The sequence below is a fragment of the Parasteatoda tepidariorum genome, chromosome 7 (genome assembly GCF_982258835.1).
Source record: "Parasteatoda tepidariorum strain Cologne lab strain chromosome 7, Ptep-v5.0, whole genome shotgun sequence".
NCBI classification, from domain to species: Eukaryota; Metazoa; Arthropoda; class Arachnida; order Araneae; family Theridiidae; genus Parasteatoda; species Parasteatoda tepidariorum.
The window spans coordinates 62,901,551-62,926,308 of NC_141761.1; the positions used below are offsets into that span (position 1 = coordinate 62,901,551).

Below are 24,758 nucleotides of genomic sequence, written 5' to 3' on the forward strand. Positions count from 1 at the left end.
TTACTGCTTTTATTCGTATTCACTTAAAAAAATAACATATTCATGTGGTTTTCATTCAGTTTCAATATTCATTTGTATTCAATCTTTAGTTTGAATAAAAGGATTTAATGACTTCCCCCTCCCACGAAAAAAAAATTCTGGCAAAATAATCATACTGAATGGTAATGACATTTCTGGTAAAAAATAAAATACGATAGTTCTGGTAATAACAGCAAATTATATGGTATTTATATACTATTCATTTAGTAATTTTTTACTTCATATGTCTTACCGGAAATTTCTGGTTTTCGAAATCATATTTCTTATTACCATGCATTTAATAAAAATACCACACTGGAAAGTGTCTTTAACCGAATAAATAGTTTTTATGCCTTGCTCTAATAAATCGTAATAAAATTTCCACATTGTGCCACATTAACTAAATTTTATGAATTATTATAGCACTAGATTGTTTTTTCTTTCTTTCTTATTTTTTTCTTAAGATCAGATGGTTGAGCCACGATAGCATTCGCTAGAGCATTCGCCTCTCAATGAAGTGAACAGGCTTCGAATCCCGGCAATGGCTGGTCGATACGAATTTCGCATCAGGCTTGCCCGGACCACAGTGCTGACGTGTAATATCCTCAGTTGTAGATGGATCATGGGCTATAGTCCCCTTGCTGTCAGGCTAACTGTGAGAGGTTCTCGTGGTCTTCCTCTCCATGTAACGCAAATGCGGATTAACTCCATCAAAAAGTCCTCCACGAAGGCAAATTTCTTCCAATACTTGATCGAGGAGTTCCCTTGTCTTCTGGATTGGGTTCAAAATTACAAGGCTCCGTAGTTAAACATTAGCAGTCGTAAACCCAAAAATTGGGTCGGCTGTTCAACGACGGTTATAAAAAGTTAAAAAAAATACCAGATGGTTAATTTAATCAAAATCATTACCAAAATGCTTCGCTAAAATTTATCGACCTTTTTGGTGTTCTCATAGAGCAAGAAATACGGTAAATTTAACCATATTTTGGCAGTTTTGACCATATTTTTTTTCGTAGTGCGTAAACTTGTTATTTTTGAACAAAATCTTTGTACACATAAATCTAGACACTTTACTTGAAGAGAAATTTAAAGAAAGTAATTGACTATTAGTTTTTAAGCTCTTATATTCACATGACACCTTGATAAGTTTGACTTATTCATCATAAAATAATGACATTTTTCTTTTATTTTATAATCAGCAGATAAAAAAGTGAACATTTTATTAAACCAAATCAAAGTGAATACAATATTTGAGCAACAATATAATACATAGTTTTTAATTAGTGTACACTATAATATACAGTTTGTAATTGTTAACTTAGTAAAAGCTTGTGTTTTTTTTATTGGATGAGTATATGCTTGAGGTATTTCCTGTTTGTTACTGAGCAATTACTGTCTGGAAAAAAAATTATAATGTTAGCAGTATAATACAAAGCAGATATAAAATGTAAATAAAATATAATAATGTAAAAAATATATTTTATTTTATTTGATATATAAAATCAAGTGAGCAAAAATTTAAAAAAAAAATGCCTCAATTATGATGATAAACTAGCCCTGACTATTTTTTCGTACGCATTCATTAGATATGTAAAAAACACAACACTTTATCACCCGTTAATGTGAATCATCTCTTTGAACAAAAGCATCAAAAATACGTCATGAACCTCACGTAAATTATTTTTCTATCGTAAAATCACAACGTTTGTTTTTTTATTGTGTATGCATGTGTATAGAAAATTTTAAAACTGCTTTTGACTATACATCTCTACTCTTCAGTTCGATCCTTTAGCAGATCGACTCTTCCATTAAAATGATCCATACCTTAAGTCCCAAATTGGTATTCAATAGATTTAACACATTTTGGCGACCATTAGAGCGTTTGCCTTTATTCTTTATTCTTATTATTATTCGACCCTTTATCAGATCGACTCTTGCATTAAAACGATCCATACCTTAAGTCCCAATTGCTATTCAATAGATTTAACACATTTTGGCGACCATTAGAGCGTTTGCCTTGATTCTTTATTATTATTCTTATTATTATTCGACCCTTTATCAGATCGACTCTTCCATTAAAACGATCCATACCTTAAGTCCCATTTGCTATTCAATAGATTTAACACATTTTGGCGACCATTAGAGCGTTTGCCTTTATTCTTTATTATTATTATTATTATTATTCGACCCTTCATCAGATCGACTCTTCGATTAAGATGATCCATACCTTAAGTCCCATTTGCTATTCAATAGCTTTAACCCATTTTGGCGACCATTAGAGCGTTTGCCTTTATTCTTTATTATTATTATTATTCGACCCTTCATCAGATCGACTCTTCGATTAAGATGATCCATACCTTAAGTCCCATTTGCTATTCAATAGCTTTAACACATTTTGGCGACCATTAGAACGTTTGCCTTTCATTCCAATAAAATACCGAAATTAAGCCAATAGATGAGGTAAATCTTGTCCTTAGTTATATTCACATACGCTCTATATCAGAAATGTCTGCCCCGAACCAACTTATCATTTGTAATGGATTTTTTACCAACAAAGTACTATTTTAACAATTACTTATGCGGATATATTAACATAATAAATGTTGTGCTATTATTAATTCTGATAGTTACCTCATTATTTACATTTATAAATAACCGTCGCTGAAGAGTCGACCCAATTTTGGCCTTACGACCACTTATGAGGACGCGATACCCAGATAAAAAACCGGAATTGGCAAAATCAGAGTTGTAATAGTCACCCTTTGGGGGCGTCGCTTTGAGGGAGGAGTGAATTGGTACAGTGACAGTGATATATGATAGAGGGTCAGTTAAACTATCCCATCCTTCCCTTAGCAAAACTGAACAATATAAGCATTAGTTTCGAAAAGTGATTCTGGGTACGCGGTCTTTTATTTTTAAACCCATTCTTAGTTTCGTTGTGAAATATCCAGAATAGACATTCTAACTATTTATTTGTATGTAAATAGGTGTTTACAAGATAATGGGGATTACTTATATCTTAAATAAATTCGTTTCAAATTAAAACACCAAGAAGAATATAAATTTTTATTAATGTGTGTGGAATTAATGGAATTAATTAAAGTAACTTAGTTTTAATAATCGGAGCTAGAACTGCTAATTATATTGAGCTGTAAATATATGAAGAAATATAATTATAAAAATTCTGAAAAATACATAATTTATTAAAACGTAGGCAATTTATTAAGTCATAATACAGAATTGAAAAAATTATTAAAACTTTTACTAATATAATAAAAAGTTATAAAAATAAAAAAATAAGAATTAATTATAAAATATGATAAAAGAAAAATCAAACGCTTTTTAAATTGCATCAAAGAAAATTTTTGTTTTGATGTATCTTTTTCAAACTTACATTCACCATCCGGGAAAATTTTATTTTCCGTAAATAAGTATAATAATTTCTCAATAAATTTTTTAATTTATTTATATTGCTTTGTAATTTTGCTGAATTACAAATTACATTGTTTTGTATTTGTCTGAGAATTTTTCTCCTTTCATTTTCAATAGTTTAAGACACATACGTATATTAGAATATGGGTGTGTGTTTGTGCAAAGGAAAAAGAAAATTTAAAAATAAATATTTCTACACAAAAATAATTTTTTATTTTTTTCCGTTTCAATAATTTTATATTCTTTTCTGTTTCATACATTTCAATCTCCATTTGAATTATTAAAATTTCTGTTTGAGTATTATTTATTTTTGTATTTTAGTATTATTTATTTACTCTCCTTTTTTAAAGCGAATTCTCACCACATGTTCCATATTACTTCAGCCTCAGAAAGATGGAATTCAGATGAAACATCTGTTAGCGTATAGTTTGATAATCAACGAATTAAAAAAAAATTTCCCCTCGATTTTTATTTTTCTGCTATTCTACTTTGTTCTCTAAAGTTTTAAAATTTTGTTTTGATCACATCTTGAATTCTTTACTTTCATTTTAATTGTGTATCTATGAGCACACACCTGTTCATACAGATACATATAAAAGCTAAGAGACACTATATTTAAAAAAAAAATGGTCATTTTGTTATTTTGGGTGTTTAAATTCAGTGAAGAAAATTTTCTCGAACTACTTTTTTGATGTATGAAACATATGTTTTGTAACATATGTTTGAAACATATGTTACTTTTTTGTTGTCATTTACGTAATGAAATATAAACTTATTTATAACGCAGATAAGTTTGCAGACATATGTCAGAACTTCGCAAACACAAAAATAAATAATAAATCAAAAATAGAGAAAATGACTGTAATATTACAAAAAACTCTAATTTTGTGGGCGAAGCATGCAATTAAAAAAACTCTCTAATTAAAAGCATAAAAAATCTTTATTTATAACCATCCTGATCTTTTACTTCCGTATAATCAAGATAAAAACATAAAAAGGAAAAAATAAAAAATTTAAATTACAAAATAGAGCAAATATAAATAGTTTACATGTGTGCATTACAAACAGTATAACTTGAGTCACAAGAAATGTATAATTGCAATAGATTTATTATGTTTACATATGGTGACAAAATGAGGGCTAAAAGCAAGAACACAACTCTTACTTTATCACAGATGGAAAAAAGGAATGTAATATCAAAAAGTTAATTAAAGGTAAAATTGGCAAAGTAAATAATACAATGCTAATTATGGGCATTTTGTAGTAGTTAAAAGTCGAAGTAAACATTTATTTTCTTAAAGTGAACATTTTTCTGTCAATTTTAAATAGCCATCGAAATATCCTGCAAGATATAAAAACGTGTTTCTCAACAAAAGATTTTTAATATAATTTTCTTTAAAAAAGTTTTTAAAGATAAAAGCTATTTTGCAATAAAATACTAAAAATTGGTGTTATATTTTTTTTTCTAAAAATTTTAATGCAACTCGCTAATATCACCTACATACTCCCCTATCCCCATTGTCTCATGATTAAATTAATCTGAATACATTGTATGTTATTAAATTTATGGTATGTCTTAATGGATTAAAATAAATTAATTGTGACATAAATTAAAAATTGATTTATCCAAAATGTAGTTTTAGCGATGATTATTTGAATACATATAAAGTAACGACTTTTAATAGCAAGTCTGTCAAATTGCTATAACTACTTATTTTAGAGAATAATAATTCTGATTCAATAATTGCAAATAATGCTGACAAAAAAACAAAAGAAAAGAAAAGAATACTAAAATATAGAATTAAAATATAAAGTCAGGCAAGAATAAATAAAGCAAATAGGCATTATGATGAGCAGGCAATAAAAATTTTAAGAAATGTTAAAATATAATATTCATGTTTAAATCTAGCATTAGTATATAAAACAAAATAAATAAAAATCTGAGCAACAACATGTGTTGCTGAGAAATATAGAGCATTTGCGAGAAGGAAAATTATAATATACAATCGTTGACACTGTGAAAGCAAAATTTTACTGAGAAAACTCATGATACTAGGCAATTCTGCAAACTAGCACAAGTATTTTTTCGGGCAAACTCATGGTGCTAAATAAATGTGGAAATTTTGAAGATAAAATATGAGTAACTAAAACAAACAATAGTGAAAAAAAAATTCTTTTCAAGAATATACACTATGATGTACAGTTGCAAACATTAAATTTGAAAATAATAATAATAATAATATATATACTTGTATGTACATTTAGCACTGTCAGCAATGTGAAGAAAATATAACATTATTTATAAAATCTGGAAATACTATACAAAATAAAAATCTGGATGCTGAGACATAAGAAGCACTTGCTAAAGGGAAGGGAAAATTAAAATGTATGTATATGCATGTATATGTATGTATGTACTATATGCATGTATATGTATGTATATGCATATATATATATATGTATATATATATATATATATATATATATATATATATATATATATATATATATATATATATATATATATATATATATATATATATATATATATATATATATATATATATATATATATATATATATATATATATATATATATATATATATATATATATATATATATATATATATATATATATTTGGTGGCATTATTAATTATAAATTTAAAATTACGAAAATTATACTGCGATTTTTGAATTCTTTTCATTAATAGCTGCAATTATGTACTGTGGGTTTCTTATAGGAAGTGATCTTGTAAAACGAGGATCAATTATTTCTGGCAGCAGGCAGTCGAAATAGAAATTCTTTAATTTTTGTTCCATTTTATTTTCCCAAAACTCGTCATCTCGTTTTATGTTTTCTATTTTGATCCCTTTGGGTGTCCATAAAACAAAAAGGCAAAAACTTTTTCTAGTAATGTGTAATTGTCCTTGGACTTGATAATAAAAAATGTGGTTTGTATTGATTCCAAGGATATTTGTTTTAGTTTTATCTACCTTCCAAAATGTTACTTTTCGTGATAAAATTCCTTCGTCAGGAGTGATATCGTAACATTTGGCCGGGCATTTTACTTCGATTATACCATCATTACCTACTAAACCATCCGGCGAAGCAGCTAAAAATGGTAAGTCCTTATCAATGAAGAGACCGCATGGGGAGACATTGTGGTTTAGATTTTGCAAAGCATTTATTGCACCAACTTCATGTCTCTTCCCATACCTCATTGCTTCAGTGCTGAGATCGAAATAAAGAAGCTTCTTTATGATGGTGTCGCATTTCGTTGTGGGGAGTTTATTACAAACGAACCAAAATTGGAAGCTGTGAGGCGCTTCTTTCTCTCAAGCATCCATCTCGCCGAATTTTGTTGACCACGAGTGTCTTTCTCGATTTCTAGTATACCGAGTTCGTCGATGTTTATTTCAGCCAAGAATTTGTCTTTTTTATATGAGTAATCTTCCTCATTCAAATCCGGTCTCTCTGCATAGACGCCGTATGCCGCATCACCCGTTGTTTTATGAAATAGGCGCTTTCGACCTAGTAATTTTCGGCGAGCTTCTGTCTGCTGTCTCTTACGCACTCTGCGTTCTTCCGATCTTTTTGAATGAACTCCTGGGCTTCTCTGAAACATTTGTTTATAGAGAGCCCGTAATGGAGTTTTACTGTTGTGAGAGACAACTGCAGCGTTACACCGTGTTTGATAGGAGCCACGCTGACTATAATTGACCCTCTTTCCTCCAACAAATTTAGCAATTATGCTGTTGAACTGCTCAACGCTATTGTTGTTGGATTTGAACAGTAAGCTTCTAGAGTTGTCAGCCAGGTGATTCACTACTCCCATTACTTTCTCAAGTAGGCCACTAGATTTAAGATCTACAATGAAATTTTTTGGCATTTTCTGGTATTGCACTAGGCTACATTAATGCCAAGTTGAAAGCCTAAAGGCCCTTTCAACAAGCACTTCGCATTCTGGCTTTGTCTATGTGAAAAGTGAGAGGCTTAAAAAATGTTTTGTGTGAACGGTTTCTGTCATATATTCCGCAAATGTCTTTGCAAGTAGTAACAATGATCCAGGTGCATGATATGAAAGGGTAAATGTTGCATTTCACACTGACGTAAAGCGGCATCCAAGAAGATGATGTATATTTTGGAACTTGCCAAAACTTATTGGTTTTCTCTGTTCATGTCTAAAAAGAAAAGAAACAGGGAAAACCGATTCTCTCTTGTTTCTTGTTATGCTTTCTTCTTTCACATTAATGGATTTTTTTTTTTTTGTGTGTGTGTGTGCTTTGTGCCCTTGCCATACCAGATATTTTCCGATGAGGTTCATTAAATAAACGTATTAATGATGACAGATAATTATAGTATAAATATCTAACGTAACCCACACGTATTATTCATTTCAACAAAATAACTAATTTTAAACACGCCTTTAAATGTGTATTACTCCATTTGTAAAAAAAAGTTGAAGTTATATACTTTTAAAAGTATGAGATAGTTTGAAACATATAAAAAAATTTAAATACCTGCGAAAAAAGAATTTGAGCTTACTTTAAACGAATTGCTAATTTTCTACCTGCTCACTGTATCTGGGTTTTACTTATTTTTACAGAATAGCGATCCTGATTCATTAACTGTGAATAATTCAGACCGAAAACATAATAAAAGGAGAAAATTATACTAAAATAAAGAACTGAAATACAATTTTAGACAAAAATAAATATAGCATACATGCATTACAGAAAATTAAATTACAACAAAAGTAAAAATATAACGGAAAAATTTATTTATGTCTGGTCGCACCGTGAAAAAAACCTTTTTTACAATTAAACTAAAGCATAACAGCTGTGAAAGTTTGCAACTATAAGAATAACATGTTAAACCTATTATTGCTTCTACTAAAATAACGTTTTTTGGAAAATACATATGATGCTAAAAAATAAGAAAAACATGCAAATATGCAGTTAAAATATGAACTATAAATCAGTAAACACTGTGAACGCAACATTTCTTTAGAATACCATAATACTAAAAAATAATTAGAATTTGCAAATGTGGAATACTACAAGGATCATAAAATTTATTGACACAGTCAAGAAGTATCTTTTCGAATAAACACATAATGCTAAATAGTGGCAGAGATTTGAAAATGGGAAAATAAAACGGGAATAAAACAAATTATACAGGGAAAAAAATTTCCTTTTCAAAAATATACATGACTCTGCACAGTAATAAAAATTAGATTTGAAAATACTAAAATGAAATATGTTCATTTAACTCTGTTAGCACTGTAAAGAAAATGAAACGTATTTTCAGAAAAACTCATTATTATTGAACAGTTAGGAAAATTTACGAAATGGGAAAATATAATATTCATATTTAAAACTAGCAATCTATATTTACGACCATAAAAACCTGAGTAACATTATATGATGCTCAGAAATAGTTAGCATTTGCTAGTGAAGAAATTAAAATATAAATCGCATATCGGTTATTATATCGGATAATTTAAAGAAATTGCCAATTAATAATTTTAGAAAATTAACTTTTATTTAAGAAAAAAATAAATAAAACAGAAGAGAGAGAGAGAAGGAAATATGAATTGCCTGTTATGCACATAATTTCAGCCAAGGATTTGCCCGAAATGGATTTGCACACGGTAAAAATTGTATAAATTAACGAAGAAGTTTTTTAGTAAATTTATTCACAATAACATACAATTAACTTAATGTTTTTATATAGAATTTAATTACTTTATTTGGGTAACCATTGTTTTTTTTTATCAAATTTTGTCTATTTGTTTTTTGGATAACTAAACATTACTACATAATCTTTTAATTCTACACATTTGATTAAAAATGGTATTAAAATAGATATTTTTAAGAACATTAGAATTCCAAATAATTTATTTGCCTTAAAATAAAAATAATTTCTTTTATAAAATAGACCAACAAAGCAGATATTTTCTCCTTTTATAATACCCAAATCCAAAAAATTAAAGCTATCATTATGATTACGAAGCGAGGTTAATTCCTAGGGGTAAATATTATTAAATAAAAGAGTATATTCATGAAAATTGAAGATAATTAAATCATCAATAAATCTAAAAACAAATTTAATATTAAGAGTACAATTTCTTTTTTTTAGTGCAAACAAAAAATTAGCTAAGAGAGATGAAACGTTAGGTCCTTCCGGTATTCCATCAACTAGGAAAAAAAAAATATCTTTTCCATTTTAAAGATAATTATTGAAAAGACAAAAATTAATTGGAATTTCCCAATAATCAAAATCGCAATTAAAGATTTTTTCAAAACATAGTAATAATTCAAAAGAACATCTTTTAGTTTAGAAAGGGGAATGCTATTGAAAAGATCTTGGAAATCATAAGTGGCAATAGAATTAATTTTATTATGTTTAATAAATTCTAAAATCGGTGGATTATTAGTGATAATCCAAGAAAAATCCTCTTTAATAATATTGTTGATAATTTTATTTAAGTAGTTAAAGAAAAAGGTGCCAAGTTTAATTAGGAAAGTATTAGACCCACATGTGACTGTTCTGAAATTTATTGTAATTTTATGAAATTTAGGACTGATATTTAAGTAAAGAAATTTCATATTGCTAGTTTCAATTTTTAACCTCTTATATAAAGCTAAAAAAAATTTAATGACAATATTATAATTTAAATTACGAAGTTTAAAATTTTTACTATTTTTTAACTCCGTATTTAAAAGTGCTACATAAAATTTTTTACAGAAGATTGCATAATTGTTGTTAGCTTAATTGATATATATAATTAACTAATTAAATATATTTATCCTACAATGTTTTGATAAGTTGTTATTGCCAAAATTAAGAAGAAAAAATAATAATAAATAACATAAGAAAATTCGAAAGAAAGTCTTCCATCCTAACTCATTCTAAAGAAAGAGAATGAAATAAAAACTGTTTTCAACCACAACAGAAGACCCCAAGGCTATTTAACCTCTCAACTATTCAAAGTAAGTAAAGAGGCTTTTCTCCTAACCCCCCAAAAGATCTCCCCACTAGAACTTTTACTCGTATTGGTAAATGAAGGGAGGACAGATGGGAGGCGTGGTTTAGGCTCTTTTCCCAATTTTTTTAAGAATTTTTTCATCTTTCTTTCCTAATAACACATTTCATAATTGAAGAAAATAATTACTAGTTATTTCTTCTGGTAGCTTGAAATGTATAGTTCGAGTAAGTGAACTCAAAAATAAGGATTTACTAAATGAATTTTGATAAAAAACGGATTTCAAGAAGATGTCTCTATTACCGATATTTAAACTCCATTAATAATTTAAAATTTATGGTAAAACAAAAAGTGATTTCATAAGACCTTAGAGTAAACTATGAACTTTCAAATGCTGAAAGAATTTTTCCAAAATATCAAAATGCAAAAAAGTTATTAGCAAATGAAGCTCCCATAGAAAAAGCATTAGCAGCTGGCATTGAGAGGGTAGGTATTGCGTCCTCTTATCTTCAACTCCGTAGCCTTGTAATTTTGAACCCAATCCAGAAGGCAAAGGAATTCCTGGATCGATCAAGCATTGGGAGAAATTTGTCTTCGCGGAGGACTTTTTGATGGAACTAACCGCATTTGCGTTACATGGAGAGGAAAATCACAGTAACCTACCACGGTTAGCCTAATGGCAATGGGTCTCTAACCCACGATACCACTGAGGATATTTCACATCAGCACTGTGGTTAGTGCAAGCCGGATGCGGAATTCGTATCGACCAACCATCGCTGGGATTCGAAACCGGTTCACCTCATTGGAAGGCGAACGCTTGATCCCTGAGCCATCACGGCTGCTGCCTTATTATTGAAGTATTATTTTGCTCATACTAATCCAGTAATTTTAGTTATAAGTAAACTAAACTAAACTGAATGGCACGACAGTTCATGGAGGTCCCTCCATAGGCTGACCTTGAGTTATTTTACGGTGTTTTTGTGCAGATTACATCGAGTTGATTTGATGATAAAGTAGGCAAGTAATTTTCTTGGATAAGCTATACTTGTTTTTAGAAATTGATCATAGCAAAATTGAAAATCATGCGAAATTCTAAAAGAAAAGACATTTTGATATTTATTAAAATATTTTTCAACTCTTAAGTTAATAATACATGAGACTAATAATAGTGTACTGTTAATAACATAAGAAATTAATTTTATATTTCAATAATACGCAAAAAAAGGTGAAAAAAAACATGAAGAATATGGATTCGAAGACAATTAATTCCGTTTTTGACATTTGTCATCAGAAATGAGTGAGAAAGCGTTAAAAACTGAAGTAAGATTTGAAGGAGTGACTCTAAATATTTATATTTTTCTGTATTTTTTGTACGAAAAATCAGCATAAATTAAAGTAGAGATGTTCATGCTGTAAAATTAATACTGTTTCTCTGTATGCTGACTAAAAAGTCAGCATACAGAGAAACAGTATACAGCATACGGAGAAAAAAGACTTAGAGGTTGTGCTTTTTATACTTTTCCAAGAGTTCAAAGGAAAAACAAATTTACAGAATGCATGGTTTAAAATTTGATCAATGTTAAACCATTTATTACTGTGGCAATAAACTTTTTGACTTATTATTTCGGGATGCAAAACTTATACTAAAATAAAACTTAAAAGATTTTTTAAATTAAAATTAGGACTATATATTGTTGGAATAGGATACATGAAAAATTTCGTGTCATTTGCTCGATATTTTTTGTTTTGAAATAAGTTTCAAAAGGAAAAGTAGAATTAAAACATTACTTGCTTTATTTTGAAGATAGAAATGTGAAAGTTCTATAGATGCATAGTATTTAGATTTGTGTCAAACTTACATTTGAGTAAGATGTCAAATGTGAACAATACTTGCGATTTATTAATTTTTTTATGTATAGACTATGCTGTTAAAACTCTTGGACCACATCGAACTGTAATGATGTTCAAATTTCCAGCAACCTTGTTACGTACCAAGGTGAATCATATTATCCAGAAAATTATTATTATTACTATTTTTAATTTGATTGTTGAATAATTTAGTTCAACCTTAACGAAAACATGGTCCAATTAAAGACTTGGATTGGCAGCGAATTTGTATAGTGGTATAAGTACCGGTATTATCCTTCAACATTGAACCGAATTTTTAAGAATGTACACTGTTAAAATTTCCGGATCAAATTATGGTATAAAATACCGGTGCCTTTGGGAACATCTTCATTAAATCAATTTTACCGTAAAAACCATTTACTATAAAATAATATAAGCAATTATTACACTGACATTTATTTAATTAGAGTGATTCGGTGATTTTACGATAAAATCATTTGGTCAAATTTTGGAGCAGTGGAAGAAAATAATACATGGGGAAGTTTATATAACCTTGAAGTGGTGAATAAACATAGACAACCGAACAGTTTGTGAGTTATTAAGTCATACAAGATCAAATGGCTGAGCTAAAAAACTAACATTTTCCGATATTAAAGGTACAGGGAAAACAGGAGGCCAACAGGTGGTTGGACTTTGTGGAGGAGACCATAAGTTAAGTTCCATAAATTAAATCGATTACATTATAAAATAAGTTCTCGACTTAATAATGTCTTGCTTCACTTATAAATATATTACATAAATATTTCAATTATATTTATAGTTCTAAGCTTACGAATTTTTCCTATCACCTTACAAGGAGAGTATGATTTGCTTATTTTGGCCGCTTTATCCCGAACTTTTATGTATTAAAGTGATACAAAAAGCGTCTTTATGTAAAAATTGGTTTAGTATATGAAATTAAACTAAGTGAATATTTTCTACTTTTAGCTATTTTTTCTACTTTTACTATTTCATTTCAAAAATACCAGCCCCCTATCTAGATACCTAATACCTAAATCTAGTTACAGAAACCTAAACCATTAATAAATTATGATGGAAGGTAATCTTTTAATTCTTCTAGACGAACAATAAAGCTTAAACAATTGGTCAACCACAATAAATGTTTTTGAAAAAAGAAACTGTTCTATAAATATAACTCTAAGCGATAACAGATTAAGGGGGGGAGGGAATCCTAAATCATATCATAAATTATAATTTTTCGAAATGTTACAATGAATAAAGAATCCCGTTACAATATTTATTAAAATTCTATCAGCCGCAATCACATGTCGTAATGTGACAAGTTGTGTTATTATTTTTAATAATTTTCCGTTGATATATATGCTTACTATCCGATAATTGTTTTTTTAAAACTGAAACTTAAAGTAATTCTGAGAAGAAAAATAAATGAACTGCAAGAATCATTCATTTATTTTTAACCTCAACCGTTTTGCTGTTATGAATTTTTGAAAACTGTCAGTCTAATTTAGGACACCATGTATCTCTGAAGATTAAAAAAAAAACTCTCTTATTTGCTGGAAAATTTATGCTATACAACCGCCACAAAGCCTTATGTATGAACTTTAAATGTCTGTGTTAATTTTTATTTTTGCAATGACAAAATAAATAAAAAAATAGTTTCTGAAAAAAGGCATTTAGAATTTTTTTTTGGTTTTTGATGTTTTATCTACCGTACCTTTATGCAATTTGTACCACCTCTGAGTTTATCTGATGTGCAGCATTCTTTAACTCCCATAAAATCACAACAAAAATGCTCCATTTGTGGATAAATCTTACACATTTGACCAAAGCACAATGCATTCGCCTGGAATGGTAAGCAAACTGCAATGGCGAGCAACGTCAGAAAAAGTTTAGGTGCAGTATTTCTCACGACCATCTTGAAGGTGAGTTTCTGCAAAAATTTAAATATAGAAAAATCACTAATCAGTCACATTGAACTTTTTAACATTAATTTCTTACTTAATCCAATCTTTTACTTTCATAATTATAGAAACAACACACGTTACAACAACATACTCCTTAGTAACCAAAATTCAGTTGTAAGAGTTAACTCGGATTCATAGATACATTAAAAGTTTAAAGAAAAGTTAAAATTAACAACAACAAAAATATTTATTAAAGGTCTATTATAATAACAGTTCACATCAACAAATGATATGAAGAAAATTTACTACAGATGAAACTGTCGCTACAGAAAGCATGGCGATGATTTTATTTTAAAATAGAAATAATAATAATAATAACAAATTAAAAAATTAAAGGAAGTGCAATATTTTCAGGCGTTATTGATACAATTGAATGTTGACTTTATCAGTGAACTTTCCGAAAAATAGATTTGATAGATAAATATGTGGTCAACAAAAAAAGCCGTATCCTTTAGAAGTTTCTTAAGATAGCAGAAGTATTTTCTTTTGTTAAGATGACGATTACTTGACCAGTAGATAGTGAAATGATATTGTAAATGATACTTGTTTTTAACTTTTTTTTATTGATACTAGATGTAAATGAAAATGTCTTCCACGTTGCCTTTTTTCATATTATCTTCCTCCCTTTAATAATCCAAAAAATGTGTCGCAATAACAGAAGGCGAATAATTTTTAACTAGTTATATAATAGCAGGCTTAATTTTAAACACGTTATAAACATGTATTAACATTTTAAGGATGAATTCTTTGAAAAAAATTGTCGTAATAGCAGACTTCTCGTAACATGACATGCTCGTTCCATTGAGTTTTTCAGTACTCAAGTAGTAAATGTTATGAGATATTTTGAAAGTAGTAAGTGCTATGAGTTATTTTGGGGCATTTATTAGCACTTTATTTTTGGTTCAAAATTAAACAGAACGTGTTCCTTAGAAATAACTGACTTTTGGTGACTGCACTTTAAAAAATAGCTTGCTCTTTAGCTACCCTGTAAAAAAAAAAAAAAAAAAAAAAACACTTTGCTGGATAGCGCTTATCCATGCTTCAAGAAGTTTTCACGCGTTGAGGAGCTCCATTCCATCATCCATGGAAATTTATTTGCTATAATATTTCACCTTCAATTACAGAAGCATTTCCTTTTTCTGAAGGTTGAAGGTGAAGCTCGTCACTTTTCTTCTGGCATCCTAACAGCGATGCATGTTGATGTAGTAAAACATAAAAGTCTGAATGGGAGACGATTTAATGAAAATGATGAAAACGAAATTCATTGTTTCCCCCTCTTTTTTTAAGCCATTTTTCGAAGATCATTCGCGAAAAAAATAAAGAACACTTCTTGAGTGCCCAAAGCAGAGCGTTTTTTAAAATCAATTTTCAATTTTCTTTCAAGATGATGATTCTTTATATATATATAAAGAAAAGTGGAAGCTCAAGTATTTCATTGTTAAAATTCGATTTACAGAAACCAAATAGTTCTGTCTAGCATAATCGATAATAGAAATATTTATTACTTGGATCAGAATGTAGTTCATAATGCTATTTTAAAGCTAAAAATGGCACAAACAAATATTCTTGCATAATATTCTATATATTCCATTTAGTATAGATAACTATGTATTAGTAACACATTTTTCATACAAGCATTTTTCAAATATTTTGCTAAACTATCTCGCTGAAAGAAATATCTAATATTAAAACTGAAAAAATAACTTGCATATTTCAAACTGAAAAAAATTATTAAACTTATTAAAAAAGCGCTAATTTAGCTGGATTTTTCCGACTATATAAAAATTGTTAACGGTAATGAAGAATTAAAAAAATCTTTCCACTGTACACAGTGCAGAAACTAGCCCATTATTTCTCGTCAAAAATGGCTAAAAATTTCGTCTGAGTTGTAAAAAATATTTCATTTACTGTGACTAAGTCAAAATGAAGAGGCGTTATAATTATTGATTAAAAAAATCGTGCGAGAAAAGTGTTATTAATTTACAGTCTGGCAACCATAATTCAAAATCGTCTTTTCATTTTACTCTTATTATATCTTGTGACTTAATGCGATTGTGTTGACGATTTTCATTCTTTAATCATGCAGTAGGATTTCAAAATTTCAAATCTTAAATCAAGTAGTACGGTATTATTTTTTTTCTTTTGATTTTCAAATTGCATTTATGGATGTTACTGTGACCATAATAGTACAATTCTGAAGCTTGCTAGGGACAGAATGGGGTGAATACAATCTGTGACGACAACTATGTAAGGCCTTCCACACCCTGTTGTAGAGTACTGGTCTCCATAAGGTATCTGAATAGCTGATACAATTTTGTAAGCTTTTAGCCCGTTTTGGAGAAAGGAAAGGACACCTATAGTTTGTCTAAAGTAAAAACTTCCCTAGTCATTCATCTAACCTCGTGGCGGTGGCTATGGTAACAAGGTGCAACTATTTCAAGAAGGGGTTTGGGGTCGGCGGGAGAAAGGAAATCTTTTTCTTTGGTCTATTGCAGGGATGGGCAAACTCTTTTGGTCGAGGGCCAAAAATCGAAAAAGAAAAGTTCGTTGGGCTAAGTAAAAATTTCTAAAATAAAGAAACAACATGCAAGTTTTAATTTAAATATTTTATGAGATGAATAAAATTGCGATTTCATTTTAAAAGTTCCTTATATTGAGGTTCGAAGTGAGATGTACTTATTTTAAGGCTATATGGTTGTCTGTTAGTCTACTTCTGAAATTATTTTTTTTTAAGGTTCATAGTTGAAAACACTTTATCAATATATAAGATGAAGCAAACATAGCACTGATTTTCTGGGCATGAGATATTAAATTTTGAAAACTAACTGTTGGTAAAGATTTGTAAAACTCAAACTTTGGCATATTTAGAAGCAACTGCTTCAGGTGATTGCTAGATAGCAACTCAAATTATTCAACGCTGCAAATCCGACCTCACTGCTTCACAATTTACGTTGAAAGGCATGGTAAAAATATCTAATTCTGTTTGAATGGCACTGAAATCTAAAACTCAAAATGGAGTTTTTCAAGCCATATTCCTTATTTGCTGAGGGTATTGAATTTAACCTCTAGAAATGAGACAAGTCGTTCTTAGTTAGCTACCCGGCAAACAAATTAAGCTTCAGTTTAAAAGCTTTGAATTTGGCCCAGGTATCATTGATCAATTGCTTTTCCCTTGCATCTTAACATTCAAGTTGTTGATGACAACTGATTGATATCATGATGTGCTGATGATATCATGTGATTTATTTGCCCAATGAGAATGCGTCGACTTACTAATATATTCAAATTATATTTATGTATCATATACAAAAGTATGTAAGAAATGTGGTGCCTGTATCAAAATGTATCCAAAGTGTTAAACTTGCAATGCCTATTTTATCTTACAGCACCATTTCAAACCCTGTTGGTGAAAAATGGAAGAAAAAAAGTTTTCCTTTAAAAAATCGAATCCCTATCGTCTAAATAGTACCTATTGCAAATTCAGTCTTATTCGTTGCAGCAGTTTTCTCACTATTGAGCTTCGAACACGTCTACTTTAAAAATAGCCATTACATATTTCTGCTGGCCAAATTTTAATGCAACCCTATCCATGAATAACAGAAAAAAGTCGGGTTGTTTAATTGTATTGATAGGTTGCATCTCCATAATTAAATGCAAATGTTATATAGTGAGGATGTTTTTATTGTTCTACAAATTTTCTTATGCTTTTGCAAAATGCAGAGATAAGCAATTTTTAGCGGGTTTGCTGAATAGCTTGTTATGTTGAACTTTTGTTAGGAAGAATGTTGTGCCTAGGACCACATATACCTCGGAACAGTTATTTCCATGCAAGCAACAATGCTCTTTTCAACTAGAGCAATTCCAAAGGTAAATTTTCCTATTTTCATTTCCTATTATTTTCTGATACGAACAACTTTTTATTCCTTGAGAGATTCATTTTCATAGACACTGTGGCAATTTTTATGCCTATGCTATACCAGCTCCCCACTATGTTTTGAGAAAGCATTGACCCTTATTTAATATCTTATATCTGAGACAGACTCGTTTTAACTTGGAATGAAAGCCACAGTTGAAAATTGAGGGATTTCACTGTTTGATGGAGTAATGATGAGATTGGGACATAGTGGGGTGCTGGTATAACATGATAGCACAAAAATTGCCGCAAAAATGCATTTTACTGACTTGGGATTATGCTGGTAAACAGACAAATCTTTTACCATTAAAATAATGTCGATATTATCGGATATTAACAGATTTTTGTATTTCAAAAATGGAGCTATTACTTTAGGTATTGCCTATATACATTAGTTATAGATAATGGTTATGTGTCGTAATAAAATATAAAATTAAATTATTGTAGCTAATTAAAAAAGAGTAAATTATGCAGTACTCTATCCAATGAACAGAGAAAATACAAATATATGAAGTAGTTTTTGCGAGAAATGAATAAAAAGCATTGCTTTTTCACCTATGAATTATTTGTTAATTTTATCTGCTGAAAGACGAGACTGTAATTGTTTCGCCGCCAAGCTCAGTAAGTCAGAAATTGCAAGATGTATCTATTATCTGCATAAAAACTAAGAAAAAGAAAGAAATGCTTATCAAGGAGAACAAACAAGAAATAAAGATAATTATCGAAATTTTCGTAAACGTAACCTCGAATCAAGTTCTTGTTGGAAGTAATACTTAAGCCTAAATTAAAGCCCCTAAATAAAAAAATTTATGCTCTCCGTTTCCATTATATAAAAATATTTAGAAATTTTAAACTTAGATTTTAAACCATTATTTCAATTTAAAAGAGCATAATTAAAACTTAAAAGTACTTCTAAGAAAAGTTTCACAAAAGCTATTAAGTATTGTGTATTTTAAGTATTTATGTATTTTTCGGATTCATGATTTTCAAAGTAATAAGAGTAACGACACTATATGGTCACTAGAGTTGATTTTCAAATGCGGTGGAAAGCTTGGACTCCGTAATGTTATTTTCACATTTTCCATCTTTCGTTTTTACATTACCCGAACTATTTATGCAAAATAATAATAATAAAAGTAAGCATTCTTGAAAAAAAAAACTCTTAATCAAAAGATTATGTCATGTAAAATAAAACTTATTTCATATACAAATTTTTAAAAAGAGTTTTAACTGTATTTTTAAATGACGATTCAAAAAATTTTGTGAAATGGGCTCAATACTTTTTTAACAATGAAATTTAAAAAAGTCAACAATTTTTAACCGAATCAGTTTTCATTTAAGATTTTGTGATTTAAAATTACATAGTTATCAAAAATTTGTGCAACGTGCAGTTATTTCAAAAAATGTTTGATTATTGCAAATGATGAAAAAGGAATAATCATCCTCTATTTTATTTATCGTTGAATCAACGATTTTTTACAATTTTTTCATAAAAACGTTTGTAGGTTTTTAAATAATTCCAAAGATATGCAGAAAATACTTAAAAAGGGAAATAAATAACGAAATAATGAGATATAAATAATTAATAAAGGTGAAATAAATAATTTTCTACTTATGACCGCTTTCCTGTCCAAGCTACTGAAACTATATTTTCCAGATTGCAGCTACTTCTTCATATTCTGAGGGTGAAGAATATGAACCCTCATATAGAAAACATGTTTGTTTAGAGGAAGTACATTTTTGTGTTTGATTTCGTAAATTAAAAATATCATCTGCACGAATTAATTAACGTTTCGTCGAAACATTAGTACCTGAAAATCAGATCAGTAACTTAGATGCCATTTTTTTCTCATTTTGTGTATAATGTTCATAGCTCAGTATCGAATAAAAAAAATTTTGACACAGTTTTTATTTTAGTCGTACTTAAAGAATCGATGCTATATTCCTATTCTAGTCAGGAACGCTCCACCATATCTGAAAAACTGCTTGCAAGTTTAACTCGATTTTATTACCATCAAAATGCGGCAGAGAAAAATAGTGGCACATGCATGATAATTTAAAGACTCTTCAACCATTAAGATTGCTTCTTAGTGTATGAAAATCCGTCCACTAGAATTAATGTTATTATGGTGTTTTGTTTTACACTCAAGATTCCCATGCAGCTAAAAGTTGTCATATTCGCTGTTTTACTTTCATATAAATAAGGATAAAGCAGTGAGTAAAAAGTTTTAATTGAAAAATATATTGCAATAAAAGCTTTTAGTATATACTTTCAACATGTAATATTTGTTTGGATTGTAATTTTAAAAAAACACACACTGATGTCATTTTATTCTCACTTCAATTATTCTTTATAAACTAACATATATAATTTTAAAAATATTATAATAATAAAGGCTTTTAACCATGTATTATTGATGACGTACGTATACAATCAAATATAATGTGACTATGAATTGAGGAATTCTCGCCAAATAAGAGAAGATACAAAATATTTCATTTAGAGCTCACTTACCTTTCAGAACGATTCCAGAAGACAATGCAAATATGCAGGAAGACGAGAGAAGCCAGATCCTATTTAGGCAAATTATATTTAAAGAGAGGCCTGTCAAATACGTCACGGGAACAAAAAGGGTCATGTGATTTAGGGAATGTGGGTGGTTGTGTAACTTAAAAGAGATGTTCGAAAAAGCATATAGAAGGTTGTCACTTTTCTATCCGGGAAACGTGAGTTCTTCAAATAATTTTACTGTGGAAAGCAAAATGAAGGCAAGACCTTCGATATAGTGTAGCGTAACGGTTTCACTCTGTAGGTTTCGAAAAAATCGTTCGAAAAGTATTATTATTACATTATTTAAATATGGCATTGCATAAAATTATGAAGATAAATAAGGGACTCTTCATCAAAAATGATTGAACATTAAAAAAGGGGATTTGAACTATTAATTAGGCTATGCTTGAAATTTCAAATTTATTTGTAACGGTATCCGGTTCTGACTCGAGATAATCGAGCAACGTAAAAGAAATTGTAAGACAACTGGGATCATGGACCTTTTCTTCCAATGATGTCATTTCAGGAATTTTAATTGCAAAAGAACGATTGCCTTTCCCTCTTTTAGATGACAATCGACAACATTTAAATACGCACTTTATTAGAAAAGAAAAAAAGGGAAAAAAAACGTGAATTTGAACAATCTATGTTTAGCAGGTTTTCACCTTCTGTGTTGTGTTGCGAATGTATAGAAAATTTAAACTTATTTCAATATTCATTGGATCAGCAATTGAACTTCACAAATGCTTTGGATTTTTATGCAATTTTCCACATATTTTCTAAAAATAATTATTTTTATGATATAATGGAATCTAAATAAAATTTGATTTGAAGAATATTACCTTTGATCCCAAGGGCAGTGCCAGTTTGAGATCAGTGAGGGCAATTGCCCCCAGTCAGACATAACTCGCACCTCTCACCCTCGGGACCAAAGTTAAAAATCGTCAAGAAAAAGCCATTCTCCTTCAAAAAATCGAATTATATTCCTTAAGTAAATATTTTTTAAATGAGAATAAATTAAAAACACAAATTTAAAAGATGTGTTCTCTTTACTTGCACTTTACCACCAACTTCCTGTTATGACATCTTTTTCTCAGAAAATTTTGAACTTGATCTTGGTAAACTTCAATTTTCGTAAGATATATGCTGAGCGTTTCGTAAGCGTCTAAATGGAATAGGACAACTTTAAATAAAAAGTAAACACGCGTGAGACAAATTTATTTCAATCTAAATAATTAAAAACAAAATTTTTCTTTGTCAGGTTTTTCAAATCAAAAGTTCAAAGGTTGAACCGTGCGAAACTTAAATATGATGTAGTTTATCTAGTAATTATATGCAATACTGGTCTAACATTTCAATCTGTAAAATATAGAAATAAAAAAATAGAAACTTTTTGAGGTGTAAAGATTTAGACATTAAAATATTGTTGAACTTTTCAGAGAAGATTTATTGAAAAACTTAGAATCCAAATCCGTCTGTACGAAAATGCTTATTTCACCACTTTTTTCGTATAAAAACTTTGATCACGCATTCGAATTTTACCGAAATTTTACCGTATGGATAAACATGTTTTATGGGACTCTTTTTTACAAAACTGGATTGTTTAACTTAGTTTTTATTTCTGGAAAAACATCACAACACAAACACTTTTCATCGATACATCAAATCAAATACTTCTTTTCCAATTCATGCTAAGGAGGGTAGAGGTGTTTAAAAATTGTGTATTTTTGGAAAATTTTTAAACACATATATTTTTTAACCCTTTTTGAATGTATTTGTTTCACAAAAAGGAATTGGGATTTCTTCGTGCGTCACAAATGTCTCCCTTAACAAATTTTCATCTAATAAACTAGGCCTCTATAAAAAAGAAGAAGAAAACGCATTTTAGCACTATTTCTACTGAGTCTCACGTAAAATGACCTTCTGATAATCCGCATGCGATCCTTGTTTTTCTCACCATCTACTGTTTATAGTTTGTCCAAAGTAAGAACTCCCCTAGCCATTCCCTTGGACCCGTGGCAGTGACTGTGGTAACGAGGTATAACAACTTAAGCAGGTGTGTGAGTTCATTGTTTTGGACAGGTTTTGGCTCGGGTCGATGAGAGAGAGGGAATTCGTTTCTTCCGTCTACTGTGTTAACTCTAGAGTGAAGCGAAGCTACTCTCCCTGCAATGCGCTATTCTTGTTTACATAGCATCAGACAGCCTCAGACTTTGCGGTGGGGGAACTCATACTGTAGACAAACTATACGTGAGCAACCCCTACGTTTATCACTATTATATTTTTTTTAGCCCTGTACTTAATTTATATATATATATATATAAAAAAATTTTTTTTTTCTTCTTCTAAATAATAAAATTGCTTAGCTACAATTTTAGTTTAAAGCAAGTTAGAAAGTCGGAATGCATTAAAACCTCTTAACAATTTTGCGAAAGCATCGAGGCTTCTCCGCCGAAATTGTGGCTATACAATTTTATTACTTTAGAGTTTTTTGGAGAGAAAAGGGGGACCTGGAAACTGGAGAGTGAAGTAGATAAATTACAAAAAAAAAAAAAAAAAAAAAAAAAAAAAAAAAAAAAGCACAATCATTTTTAATAATAGATAAATAAAACTTTTGAAAAGTGCTAAACAGAGAGAGGGGGGAGATTTTCCAAAAAATGGGATTCAGAGGGTCATTTAAGAGATTTCTTAGGCCACACAGCATACTTAGGATATACCAATTAGTAATTAAGTTAATTAATGTTAACTTTCTCAGAGTAATCATGCATTTTATTATGATGAACTTTGAATATTAACCATCAGATATTGTACAAGTTTTGTAGTGGGCCACAGGACAACATTTTTTTAAAAAAACTAAAAACTAATGAACTAACTTTTAAAAAATTAATTTTTTGGAGCATATACCAGACTATTTTTAAAAAAAGCAAACTAAAAAAATTTATAATTTGCTCCACTTAAATATAATAAAATTTTATTGTAAGAGAATAACAAACTGGTGTTCAAAATTAGGAACATTTGCATATTTTAGTGAATTTCCTGAGCAAAATATAAAGTTACTGCTTGGAAACAAAACTGTAAATCTTGTGTGTTAAATATATAAGCGTATATGTGTGTGGAGATGGAGCTAAAAGAGGAATAGACTTACGTGTATGGCAAAATCTGTATTTCGCCCACTAGCGCATCTTGCAAAATTTAAATTTCTAGGAGTTTTTTTTTCTTTTTTTCTTGGCTGCAATCTTGACCGATTTTTTAAAAATTTAATTTCAAGCAACAAAAAAGAGTAACCACCAATGTTTAGATGACGGGATGAGGTGGTGAACAGTGGGAAACTTGCCAGCCACATGTCCAAATTTTTAGAGAATTCAATTTTAGGCTCAGCGTTAATGCAATTTATGGAAATAATTTCAGGATACCGGATTTGTCAAGAGAAGGCCTGGACAAGGTCAGTCTAGAAGCACAATGGAAAATGAAGATCTGTATTTGTTGGTAACAGTGAGGAGGAGGTACTGCAATTTTTCAGCTCCTTGGAAACCTCTGTGCTATCACAGAAAATCGAGTTTAAGGATTACTGTTGCCAGAAGGCTTGATGAGAGAGGGCTGTTTGCCAGAAGACCTACCGTTTCCGTTCATCTGTCGAGTGTTCTCTTCACTGATGAGTGACCACTGACTCTCGACGTACTTTCATATGGAAAGAATCAGGGACTCGTTACAAGCACTCTAATGCTCGAGAATTTCACCATTATGATGGCCAAGATTTGCTGCTCCGGACGCGTATTGACAAAACATACCGTAGATTGTAAAGGGGTTGGCGAAAATATCTATCGGCGTTGAAGGAGCGTCTCGCAAATCGCCAAACAGCTGTGTGCTTATGTTTTTTTTTTTTTTTTTCGGTATCACGTATCTATCATTCACCAAGTTATATATGGGTGTGACATTTCAGAGTTTCAAATAAGCTGATCTTCATTAGATTCTTCTGCATTAAATGAAATATAAAGCGTATTTTTTTGTTATAGCTCCGAC

At 29.7% G+C, this 24,758-nt stretch overlaps 1 long non-coding RNA gene across 1 annotated transcript; it reads right to left on the reverse strand.

Moving 5' to 3' along the window:
- Positions 1-1,221: 1,221 nt before the first annotated feature.
- Positions 1,222-20,840, reverse strand: LOC107456129 (uncharacterized). The gene is made up of 3 exons (XR_001585674.4): positions 20,703-20,840; positions 14,025-14,240; positions 1,222-1,414 (listed from the first exon to the last, which is right to left on the reverse strand). It is a non-coding gene; the product is annotated as an uncharacterized LOC107456129 (long non-coding RNA).
- Positions 20,841-24,758: the final 3,918 nt, after the last annotated feature.